Below are 13,081 nucleotides of genomic sequence, written 5' to 3'. Positions count from 1 at the left end.
CGGGATCTGCCGCGGCGCTTCCATCCGGCGCCCGGGGAGCTCCTGCGCTGCCCGCGCCGAACGAGCCCTGCTTCGGTTATTCATGCCAGGGCTATTGCAACCTTCTGCAGTTTCTCTTCTCCAGGGACATGATGTGTAACCAGGCTTGGGAAGGCTCTGCCGATGCGGTGGCAGTCCTGTCTAGGCGTGCGGCAGGGTTTTGCGTGTCTAGCCAGTCCTAAGGGTGAATAGAGCAGTAAAAGGTACAAAGCGAGGATTCCCGGTAGGGCAGCATCACTCTCTACCTTACCCCTGTTCCCCTCCAAAAAGCCAGAGCACAGAGTGCTGGGCCGATAGTGGATGAGGACCTACAGATGAGTTGAGTGGTAACTGCCCGGAACAAGCAACGCCCTCGAAGTACATTTGGTCTCCATAGTGGAGAACTTAGAGGCTTCGACATGGAATTGATTTCAAACTGATAATTTGTCGGTGTAGTAGGCATTTGGTGTTTTGTGGGTGAGGAAGCAGCTGCAGAAATGAGACACATTGGAACCAAAGATTTGGCAGCGAAACTTGGAATCCCTTTTGTTGTTATTTTTGTCTTATGAGTCTGATCATCTGTCCGTTGTGCCGTGCTCTCCTGAGAGCGCCCACTGATGGGCCGAGAACCGTTCGTATTTTCCGAATATGGGAGCTTAGGTGGACCCACGATGGCAGCAGCCGTCCGTATGGAAATGCAGCAGAACTCTGCTGTGACCTGCAGTCAAGTAGGCGTATGTTAGCTTTTATATTGTCCATTTTAGTAACAGGCATATTTCTGAAAAGCAGCAAGGCTGACCATCGATTGCCCGTTCTTGAAATGTCACTCTTCCATCATGTATTAAACAGTCACACAGAGAAATACTGTGTGTCCAAGAATGTAAGAGCCAAGGTAGGTTGAACCTTTCGTGCATAGCATCCAGTAGTAGGAAGACCAAAAGGAGAAGAGGCCAGTGCTAGCTGAACATGAACGTGCAGTGAGCCTCCAAGTGGTCATGGTCATTCTGCCAAAATCTCCACGTTCTTACGCGTGGGCAGGGAGCACCGAACTGAACTGACCTGACAACGGCGGTGGAGAGCACCTCTGCGAATATAGTATTAACAGCTGAGAAATGTGTCCCTCCGAGAGATACTCATCTCTACATTGACCCCAACATGCAAGAATAAAGCAAACAATAGGACTTAAAATTCTTGAGTGTTAAAAACGCTGAAGTCTAAGCCTTTGTTACCAGAATCTAAGGTCAGATGTTAGGATTTGGTGGGTTTTACTCCTGAACTCCTCCATTCACCCATCCTTTTAAACACCCTAAGTATAAAGTGTATGTTCTACTCCAGGGTGCACAGTTAAGGAAAATAATGTTCCACTTGCCTTAGAATTACAGCTTAGTGACTAGTCTGTAGGGGTGAGGATCTTTACATTATCTTGTAAGACACATTAAGGCTTGGCAGTTTGATAGCTCAACATACGATACTTGAAAGACTGACTCTGATTTTCACCCAGCAGAGATTAAAACCTTCAGTTCCTACTTCTTGACACCTAGAAATTTAGTATAGATCCCATTGCCCAGCAGATTCAAGCCGAAATAAAGGCAGGACTCCATTTTTCCTTTAAGCTTTCCTTTTCCTTTGCCCCTATTCCAGGAAAGGAAATTTGCCTGAATCTCAAGCACAACCGCTGTGCTGCTGGCTGTCTTGTCAAGCCCTTGTCTCCCCTGAGTGCTTTCTTGTCCCTGTAAAGCCTCTCTCTAGTTGTGTGCTTCCTCCAGCCAGGTTAGAGAACGGAGGAGGAGTTCCTGCTGCATCTAATCAAAGGTCTGAGGTTTCCAGCGGAGGTAACACGGCTAGAATCAGGAGATGATCACAGAGCAAGCAGTACCCGGCTACTCCAGAGGCTGATAATTGGTTACAAGGGCCCCACTGGGAAACAGCAGAAATTCTTAGAGTCCTATTTCTCCCTCCTCCCCATCCAGCTGGTTCATTCCCCCCATGCCTGTTTCCTGCTCTGTCGGGACCGCAGCCACAGTGCCGGGAAACCCATCCGTGCTGGGGTAAGGAGCTGGGGGAGGCTGTGGTAGTGGTCACCGCAGTCAGAGCCAGAGGAGCGAGTCACGCCGTGGTTGTCAGGAGGAACACCGGCTCGTCTCTGTTGCTTTGCACACAGAGCCTTGTGTCTGCTCAGTGCCTGCCTGCGACCACCATGGCTGGCTCTGCACAAAGGAACCCACAGTCCTTTCCTCAAGAGCAGATGCAAAGGAAATGTTTGGTGCGTCGAAATCAGCTGCCTGCCTCGGTGCATCGCTTCCAGCGCGTGCCGCTGCCTTAACTACAGTAACCTTAACAAACTGGGATGTTTCTGATATAGCCTATGTCTATGAGGAGAGCTGGTCACATCTTTCCCATTCATTGTTTCAGTATTCCAGCCGGTTCTAGCAGAATTGGCTTTTGCTCATTTTATATATTGAAAGATATTTGGGGCGTGAGAGTGAGAGATTTAATTTGGTTTTTTTTTAAGTAAACATTTTGATTCTTGACCATGGCTGTGTATTAATTTAAATATTTGCTTTGGTGAGGCACAGGGCATAGCAGGTGAAGGAGGCTATAAACTGGGTTAACGTGGTTTTCTGAACAGGAAGATCTACTTTAAATAATATCAGAAGATTCAGAGCTCATAATCTGTGCCAGTCCTTCCGAGAGGCCACTTTTAGTGGTAGGATGGCTGTGTCGGTGTGCCTTGGATCTGCCCCTGCTCGGTGGTTTTTCAGATGACGGGGATGGTAGTACAAGGAGTGGGTGTATCACGTTTTCCAGGGATGTGAAACTGTGACACTCAAAGTATGCTGGAGGAAAAGATTAGAGTTCAGAATTATTCCAACAAATTGGAAGAACTGCCAGGAAAAAAACTGGATTAAATTCCGTGGGAAGAAGTGCAAGGTACTGCAGTAAGGCAGGAATAATCAACCGCGTAAGCACAACAGAGAAGTAAAAGGCTGTGTCCCGGCTCTGCAGAAAAGGATCTGAGTGTTATGATAAATCACAAGCTGAACATGAGTCAGTGTCAGGCTGTTGCAAATGAAGGCAAACATAGGATATATGAAAGGCTGGAAGACCTGCGAAGCAATCCTCCTGCTCTGTTCAGCCTCGCTAAAGCCTCAGCCTGGAGGCTGCGGGGAGCTTCAGTCCTTGCACTTTGAGACAGGTGCCGTTCAGTTGGAGAGAGTCCAGAGAAGGGCAGCAAGCCTCATCACAGGTCAGAAAAATGGGACCTGCAAGGGGATTTGAAGTAACTGAAATTATTTAGCCCAAAGACCAGAAAGCTGGCAGGGGGATATTGCAGTCTTCAGGTACAAAGCAGGGGATAGAATGATCTTTTCTTTGGGCTCCTGGTAGATAGAGCAGAAAGCAAGAAGCAGCAGAAACGAAGACTAATTTAGACTGTAGCAATAGTTTTCTAGGACCTAAGATAACAAGATATGTTAAATATTTAATCTAGGGAGGTTGTGAAGTCTGCATGATTTCAAGAAGAGGTTAGATGATGGTGTGTGAAGAGTGAAATTATGCTAGTGACCATGAATGATGAAATTAGACTAGTGATCCTCTCATGGGAAAGCACCTTTCTGACTGACATTTGAAGTTCTCTTCTAGACCGTTACTCTACAACTTTATGAAGCTAAGATGCTCATTTTGTGTAAATGAAATAAGAGCTGTCTGCTGGCCCTGTTCTGATGTTTGTGTGATATCCAAGGGTAGCACAGCTCTAAGTACACAAGTGCAGCTCTTCCTGAGAAAAGCTTGTAAGAAAAGTAAGAGCTTTTGGAGGATGATTAAAAGAGGTCTCTGTTTTTGGAGAAAACGTAGGGAACGCAACATTCTGATTTTCCAGGAGCAGATGCTTGACTGAGTCTATGAATGCTGAAAACACTGATACAGAAGAAGAAAAATCAATGAGGACTAGCAGTTAGCAAAATGATCTGAGCTGAAAATACAAACTCTTCTAGTATTTTACTCCTTGAATGAAAGATCCTAGTCAAAAAATGCTCTTTTTTTTGGAGATAAAACGAAATAAAATAGTAGCATTCAGAATAGGAGTAAAATAAAACACAGTTCTGCAGTTGATGTTTTTAGGCTTATCTCCAGGGAGAGATAATCTAGGTCCTGTAGTATTCATGGTTTAGCATATATTGTTTAATATAAATGGAACAGACGGTCCCCCTGTGCATGGTGAAAAGATGCTGGATCTCTGTGAAGAGGCAGAAAGAAATAAGATAGCGGTGATCGTCTCTTTTGGGTGCCGCCGTGGAGAGCTGCGCAGAGATCCTGAACAGAACGCATTTTGAGTCCAGCCAAAGATTTTTTTAATCCTCTAAAGGGAGAAGGATTTTTCTCTCTCCCCGGACTTTCAGCCTTTCTACATAAAGAAAAAGAATAGCTCTTAGAGCAGTTGAAGACGTACTGGGACGAGTAGAAGTGGGTTTTCATACCAGCCAGGCAATGGGGATTTTTTTCTGTGTAAACTGCGACTGCAGGGCTGCAGAGCAACTGCTGGAAAGAATCTGTGTTGAATGAACAGGACAAGGAGAAAATGAAGAATTAGGCTGTGCTTTTTAGAAGGCTGTTTTCATGGAGCTGTTGCTCAGTGAACTGTGGCATGTTAGCATTATAATCTGCTGTCTTTTAAGCACTCTTACACTGGAATTATCCATGAATTGATGGAAACCCTCATTATTTTGATCTACTCTGGGGCACAAACTGTGGTACTGTGTAAGCTCTGATTGCTTTTCCCTCTACCCCATTCTTCCATTGTTGCCTGAGCACTCTGGGAAAAATAATGATTTGCTTAGAAAGCCAGTCAGTTGGTGCCCCAGATATTTCAAAGTGAATTCACATCCCTTCCACCCAAGGAGTGACCAGTGCTTCACATTAGCTTGTGTTGCTTTGCATGCGTTTATCTCATTGCTCTTTCTCCCTTCTTTTCTTTTGCCTCAAAGATTGGACTCGATGATCTTGAAGGTCTCTTCCAGCCAAAACTGTTTGATGATTCCATTCTTTCTTTACTTCTCCTACATGAAACTCAGTCTTTCTCTGGGAGACAGAAGGGCTGTCCGAAAGGCTTATCGTGACCCGGTGCTAAAGGAGGTTCAGCTTCAGAACAAGGTGGTTCTGGAAGGGGAGAAAGTGAAGGACAGCTGATGTAAAAAATCTCTTTTTTCCTAGCAGGAGGAGGTAACAAGGCAGAGGGCTTGTTCTCTGGGAAACTTGGGAGGCAATCTGAGACAGGCTTTGCAGAAAACAACTGGAGGGGGTTCTGCAGGTGGGAATCTGTCAGAAGCTGCTGATAATTGTCTTGACAAGAAAAGGTGTTAGAAGTAGCTAGAAGAAAGGTAGGGGACTAAAAGAATGTGAGTAGAGGGAGCACTGGATTGAAATATGAGTTGAATGTGAACATTCAGTTTTAGGGTGGCTGAAATTTCTCAGTGTGGTTGTGAGGAAATGGTGTGGGCCATCACAAATGGCACGTCTGTTGCGTATTTAATGCCATTTAATGGTATCCAAGCCTGCTTTAAATAAAGCACCTGCATAAAAGTGTTCAGAGAAGCCATATCCTTCATGCTAATTCATTTCTTTTTCTTTTCTATTCTGTCCAGTTAGGGTCTAAAAGTTACGCAAAACCTGCTGGCGGTTTGCTGCTGTCATTATTTCAGTGTTTTAGCAAAATTTTTTTCCTATAAGCAAAAATCAGAGACAGCAGCTTCAAGCTGTCAAAGACGATTTTGCCCAGGAGGAATCTGACTGGTCACGCAGCTGAGCCTGGAATCTGTGATCACTGCTGGGCTCTGAGCGCTTCCTCGCGGTGGGTGAGGAGCTGGGGAGTGAACACGAGTGTCCAGCAGTGCTTTCTGGTGGTGGTGCCAAAGCCTTTTGCCAGTGGCTTCCCAGTGAGAAATAGTCACACAAGCATTTCTACTGCCCTTATGAGGAGACTGGCATTTTTTACATACTGGAAACAATGTCGAGCAAGAAAGCAGGTATGGGAAAATTATGTAAAACTGTGTGTGTTGAGGAGATTGTTCTGTCCCTCCAGCCAGAGCAATAGACTCTGCCTCGTGGGCAGCAGCACCTCTGTGTCAGATTGCCAGAAAAATCCGGGTTCTAAAGCACAACTGTGGAAACTTGACTTGCACAGGGTTTAAGGGAGGAACTTCGTAGCTCCCTGTTGAAGAAGATGACAAGTTGATGAAATCCACAGACCAAAATATGCTCAGACTTTTAAACAGCGGAAGCAGAAGCTGAGGTTTTCCTGAGGGTATCAGCTGTCAATTCACAGCCTTGGGATTTCTGATTTGCACCAGCTACAGCTTTCTGAGAAATTATTGTTAGTAAAATGGCTAAAAAACTGAAAGGGCGCAGGTTCTAGCTTGTCTGTAGGAGTTCCTCAGGGAGCTCTCGTCACGAGGGATTTGGCCAGAAGGACCCCTGGAAATGGGGAACTGTGCATTGCTGCTTGTGAGGGTCCATGTTAACAAGGATGACAGTGGCTAGCTTTGCTACTTACTTTGCTAATTTCGACTGTTTATCTGTAGATATTTAAAAAAAATTAAAATTGCTACTGGGCCAGGAATTTGATAAACTTGATTCACGAAAAGCAACTGGTATTGAAGAGCACCATGTGTGTTGCAGAATTTCAGTGGTAATCAAGAACTTCTGTACCACCCAGGGAAAGTCTGGGTCTCAAGAGACCATCTGGTGACAAAAATGGAGGCAGTCACATGCACTGATTTTGCTTTAGATGATCAGTCTTGATCTGTGTCTTACCAGTTCAGTGGATATGAAAGCAACAGAATCGTCATGTCTGACAGTTAGAGAACAGGACCAGAAAAAAGACTCAACTGCGGATGTGGACTTTGACTGACACCTCCCTTTCCCCAAACAGAATTTAGCAGACCACAGCTTTTGTTCTGCAATAATACTTACTGGCCCCTGCTTTGGTGCTGAGCACATGATGCTCGTTTATTCTCAGCTCTCCAGCTCCAGGCTTGTGTCCTGACCCAGCAGGAGAAGGAGCAGAAAGTAGGATCTCAGAGCAGAGATGGGAGATACGCAGATCTTAATGCCTTTTATCACCTTCTTCCCTAAGCTGGAGCTCAGTGAATTTCCAAATTGAGATGTTGCAGCATGTTGGCAGTGAAGAGCAGCACCGTAGAGCAATTCGCAGCGTTCTCTGCGTGTCTTCACAGTGATGAAGCAGCAGGGCATGAAAAGAAATGGATGTGGGTTTGAGGCTGGGGGTGATGGCAGATGTTAAAAGACAGCAAGTTTCCCTGCCTTACCTGTCGAGACGAGAAAAAACTCCCAAGGAAAGCAGCATTCCCGCAGGCAAATGCCTCGGTATAGATGGATCTTTTCCAGATGTATTTGAAAAGCCTGCTGACAGAAAATATAGGTCCGTAGCATTTGACCTTTTCTCAAAGCGTGGTGTAGCACAGCCTTTGATGGATAAAAAGACCAAAGTAATTATGTTTCCGGTGATGAAACCTAGTGCTACAAGTTGATCTATCAAACAAAGCAAGCTGAATCTTACCCTTCCTGAAAGTTTTCTGGTAACTGCAGATAATCAGGAGGGAAACCGGAGTTACCCGAGGTGTGAACATCTTTGGTTGTGTTGCTGGATCAGCTCTCACCACTCACAGAGCTCAGACAAAAATGGCTTTTGTTGTCTCAGCTGGCATTTGGCTACCTATTAATCCTCTTAGAGGATGACTGTAGGACTCCACAGACTCATCCTAACTTGTGATTTGATGATCAGCCAGCAAGAACCAGAGTATTCCCTCCAGGTTTTACCTCAGTGGCAGGTCTTGGAGTGATGACTGGAGGGCAGCATTCCAGGGAGTGGGGGAACAGGTTAGAAGCCACAACTGCACACAGGAAAAATGAGAATTTTGTGCCCGCTCGAGTGAGAAAGAGAAAGAGAAGGTGTGGCTATGCAGCTAGAGGAGAAAACAAACAAGAAAAATCTCAAATTTTTTCCTTGTTTTGTTAGGACTTTACATAACAGTTAAAATCATGTATTGGCTGCTACAAAGTGGAGGAACCCAGACTTAGAGAAAAGAAATTGAGGACATAAAAGTGTTACAGAGAGGATGGTGACAAACCTTGAGAGTATGCCACAGATTCCAATATATCTTATAATGTCACCACAATATCATTTACAACAGTCTTCAACAGGAAGGTGTAACACCAGAGCTGTGATTTGTGTAATGTAGAGACCGCCAAAATTAGTTTCCTATTTCACGTGCCCCCATGGGTGTCAGGTTCCGTAGGTTCTTATTAGTTCCTGGGTAAATAAACCCAGTGTTAACAGCTGTTTACATTCTCAGCGAGGAGACAAGAAGAAAACACGAAGGGATCACTGCAAGTTTTTTTCCCAGTCGGTGGTGCTGTAGCTGGCGGCTCTGCTGGAAGGCTGGGTGTGTGAATGGAAGTGGCAGTGGGGAACAGGAGTGAAAGCCAGTACAGCCTGTGTGGCCTGGAACTCCTCCTCTTCTGGTCTGCGTGGCTGGGGGAAGAAATTATTAATTCTGCTGCACCGAAGGAAACTGCTGCTTAGATGCATCAAGTGTGTTTTAAAAAAAATCAAACAATAACTACCTGTAGTGTAGACACCTGCCTATGGTGAATACTGTCGATAGCTAGCTGTGGGCTCTGAACTGTTGCTAGACTTTCATTTAACAGAAGGAGCAGGGATTATCCCAAGGGCTAAGTTTTCCTTCACTGAAAGGACACGGGGTAGAAGAACTGTAGAAGAGCAGTAAACCGGAAAGAATAAAGGGGTGAGAATCTGAGCTAATTCAAGAGTGGTGATTCCAGTGCCGTTCTGCCCACCTGCTGTTCCACTTGGTTACCGACAGCCGGGGTTACCCTCTTGGTTGTAACGCAGGGATATTTTTTACAAATCTGTCCCTAGGGAGGGGAGCTATACCACCACTTCAGGGAAGCATAAGAACGAGCTTGTGTTCGTTGGCAATGTCTGAACAGGCTTTTCCTTCTTTATCAGCCCTTTTAACATCCCCATCCTTCATTAGGTCTTAGGAAAAACATTCATCTTTTTCCTACCCAAAAGAGAAGAATTACAGGAGTAATTGCTGAACCCGTCTGTGTCTTCCTTAGGTTCCCAGTTTTTGTCTCCAGCCCAGAAATGTCTTCTGCAAACACTTCTAACCTTTCTGCCTCTTTGCATCTGAAGAGCTTCTCTCATGGGCTACATAGCTGTTCCCTGCCTCTCCGCAGTCCCCTGTAGCACTGCTGTGGTACCAACGGCATCGTGCCTGGTAACTCCAGCCGGCAAGATGATGAAATGTGCCAGCTTATCTACTGACTCATTCATTTTAGCAACTTTAATCCTGCAGGATTTGGTTGGGTTTTTTTCCTGGACGTTGTAATAGGGTAATAAAAGTAAGAAATTTTACGTTACGTTTCCTTGTTATAACCCATGTCTCCTGTCCTATGTCTTTAGACTGTAAGCGTCTTTTAAAAGCTCTTCTACAGAGTCCAGGGATGCACAGTTGGGCAAGCTACCAACTTCTTTGCGGATTACCACAGTTTAAATCTCTTAAACCAGGTGAGAAGTTTAAATAAATTAATTCCTCTAACTGTCTTGTTGATTTTTAAATAATAATTTCCAACTTGCCTTTGGAATAGCCTGAATTGCGCTGGTTTTTCACCAGAAGTTGTCTGCCACCCCAGCAGATCTTGTCGCTGGGGCGGTCTGTCTGGCAGCATCTCTGTGCTTTGTGTGGATTCACCTCCACAGCCAGAGCAAAGAAAACCCAGGACTTGGTGACAGAATCCTCCCTCGACACCACACAGCTTCCAGCCCAGCAAGGAAATTGCCCTCCGCTCCATCATTCCTCAAGTGCCTCGCTCTCTCTTCAGAGCTGGCTCTTGCACTGGCCAGTCGGCCTTTCAGGGCCTTCCTCTCCCTCTGTCTCAGCCAAGATTTTTATGGGACGTGCTCTCAAAGTGCCAGCTACCCTCTCCCACCTCCCAAACACCTCCTGGTGTTCCAGGCCAGACGGGCTCTCGCGGTGCCGGTGGCACCTGCCCTCTGGTGCAGCAGTCCAGTTCCTGTGGGAGTGAAGGGTTGCTTCTGCAAAGCCTTCTTCCAAGAGCTCAGCATCTCCTGGGCACACCAGGAGAAAGAAATGCACGCAGAAACCAGGCTAAAGAAGGAAACTAGGTTTGGGGGTGGGAAAAGAGGTGGTTTAACTTTAGCACTACTGTAACTAGATCTGTGCAAAAAGTCCTGCTGTTGAAGTGGTCTCTGTTTTCTGTCTGAAGGTAGCAGTGTTAAATAACTGCTGTACAGCAGCAGGCTCCTGGCTCTCTCAGGCTCTGCTTCCAGACTTCTTCTCTTTTAAAAAAATACATTTTACAGTATTAGTCTGCTAGAATAGCTCTTTGCTCCCACCTAGGTTTTATTCAGCCATCTTCTCTACTAAAACACCACTTTTTCTGTCTAAATGAATGTGGTTTTAAATCTACGTAGTAGCCAAACCGGAAGATGCAGAGTGTCACCCTGGCACTTCAAATGTATATAACAAATTTGTTTGAAGGCTGTTTTGTAGGAAGAGAAATCTTAATGTCAGAACTATCATTTTGATCAGTGAATATACATCATCTCACATATCATCATTTTAGATTAAACAGAGTTGTTAGGGCTTTGGCTGAAACACAGCAGGTTTAATTAGTAGTGCAGACTAACATTACAGGCTTATGCCAAAACACAGTCTCTCCATTTCCTTTTCTGAGTACGGCTGGAGTTGAGGCACATCACAAGAATTTTTGTCTCTCCACAGGTCCCTGAGTATGCAGAAGCTGGTTTATTATGGTAAAAGACTTCCTTGCCTCAAGGGAGCATTTTCAGTTAAGTACTTTCTCTATTAATGCCATGCAGTTCTGTCATTCAAAGTGTGGCTTCGCGTTTCCAGAAAACATCCTGAATGCTTCAGACACTCTTTTACTCCTCAGGATTGGTAACAGAGTTCAAAAAACCACATTCATCAACAGCAGAGAATGGCCAAAGCCGTAAGTGAATCCCTGATTTTGTCACACAGTACCCTTTGTACTGATTTTGCTTTTGAGGATCTGCTACACCTGATTTCTCCTTGATGTTGGAAGAAGCGGTTCATTTGCATCATTACCTGATGCTCTTAATCTGTGTTGAATGAGTGGAACAGTATGTGGTATCTGGGGATAAAAACTCCTGCTAAGTGCAGTCCAAGGCTGCTGTTCATTGCCCAGGCTTGCCCTGATTCCAATCATTGAAGCACTTGCAGCTGCTCTTAAATATTAGAGTGAAGGCTGGGGAGAACAGGGCTTTGCTCTTAGAGTTCACAGAGTTTTGAGGACTTGTACTGATGATCCAATTGCACTGCTTTGCTTTTGTCTGGTATCTCATTCTTTGGTGATCTTCTGGGCAAAACTCTGAAATGTAAGGACCCTTGACTAAGGCAGGACTAGGGCGTCAAGTTCATCGATACTTTGGAGTAAAAAGAAATCCCTTGTGGGTTTCACATGAAGATCTGGCCTGCAAGTCTAGAAACGGGAGGACCTTTCTATTACTGAAAGTCTTTTTGTAAATCCATGGATTTCCAGTGGTGGCTGGATTCTGTTCCAGAACAGAAAAGCCACCTGCAGCAAGAGTAAAGCTGTTAACGTTTCCTGGGTTAGGCAAATGGCGAATTCTGTCCCTCTTTTCAAAACAGATTTGCAACTCCTGTTCTGCCGTGTGAGGCACTACAATTTCAGCCACTGCTTTTCGGGTCGTGGATTTATGTCGGTGCCTTTGAGAACTGTTTAGCTCTGTTTGCTCTGTTTCATGCCTCCTATTCCCAAATCAGTTTCTTGACTCCATCCCTGTGGCTTCTGTCCCTGTTGGTACTGCCTGCTGTGGGGGCACCTGTACCTTGTTTCGCCCTTGGGTCTTTTTGCTTTGTTGCGCACTTCTGTGGTGTTCCTGCAACGAGGAGCAGTAGGGTAGGGGTTTGTATGTAAACGCAACGAGCATAACACAGCTGCTGTGTGTGCCAAAGACCCACTTTTCACCTGGGTCTGTCACCTCAGTCTGCAGTTTTAAAACTTCCTCGTGTGAATTTACGACTGACACCACCGTGCCCAGGGCCAGCCTTGTGCCCAGGTGCTGCCTCTTCCCTGCTGGAAGGGAGCTGCCCCGGCAAAAGACTTGGGCACCAGCAGCGTTTGCTGCGGGAACAACAAGGCGTGTGGGGAGCTTTATCTTTCAGACTTGCTGTGCTAATACTCAGGTCCAAGAGCTGTTGCGAATTGCCTCTGTTTATGGCAGCTGTGGAGGTAGCAGAGTCTTCCTGATGGTTGGCAAATTATTCTTAGACTGGTTTATCGTGAGAGGCAGTTACTAGATGCTTTCTGAGTTATTTTAAAAAGATAAAGAATCTAAATAGTCCTGAAAGTGATGAGTGGGAGCTGTCAAGGAAACAACCTGCTAATGGAAAGTGTAATTAACTGCCTTATTTAAATGGCTTGCCTGTAAGTCATTGGGAGGAGCTGATAAATGAGGGACTGCGGCAGCAGAGAGCCTGCAGCTGGAACTGAGTGGTCGAACCTTTGAGAAGTGACCTTATTACAAAGCAATTAGCTTTGGCACAGAAACAAGGATGACGGTCGTTTGAAGGTCGGGTTCACTACAGAGTTTGTTAAACTGTTTTGTCTTTTTGTGATTTTTTTGGCCAGCAGTGACACACTTGCCCTGACTTTCAGACATGCTGAGTGATCTCGGGAGCACAAGCAGCACTTTCGTGCCAGGCTGGTTAGTGTGGCTAAAAATGCAAATGCCAGATCCTTTCCTGTCAGCCCTTGTCTCAAGAGCATCCAGCCATGTCACAGCCATCCTGGCTCTCCATGCGGCCACGCCGTGGCGATCGTTGGAGTAACAGTGGATTAGCATGAGTCAGAAACATCTGATAGCCTTTATAAATTGGCCTTTAGGGCTTGGTTTTCTAAGCTGGAAGCTGAAATGAGCCTGCCATGCTGG

Source organism: Apaloderma vittatum, unplaced genomic scaffold (assembly GCF_000703405.1).
Source record: "Apaloderma vittatum isolate BGI_N311 unplaced genomic scaffold, ASM70340v1 scaffold12472, whole genome shotgun sequence".
NCBI classification, from domain to species: domain Eukaryota; kingdom Metazoa; phylum Chordata; class Aves; order Trogoniformes; family Trogonidae; genus Apaloderma; species Apaloderma vittatum.
The sequence above is the reverse complement of the archived record's forward strand: the minus strand, read 5'-3'. Positions refer to the sequence as shown.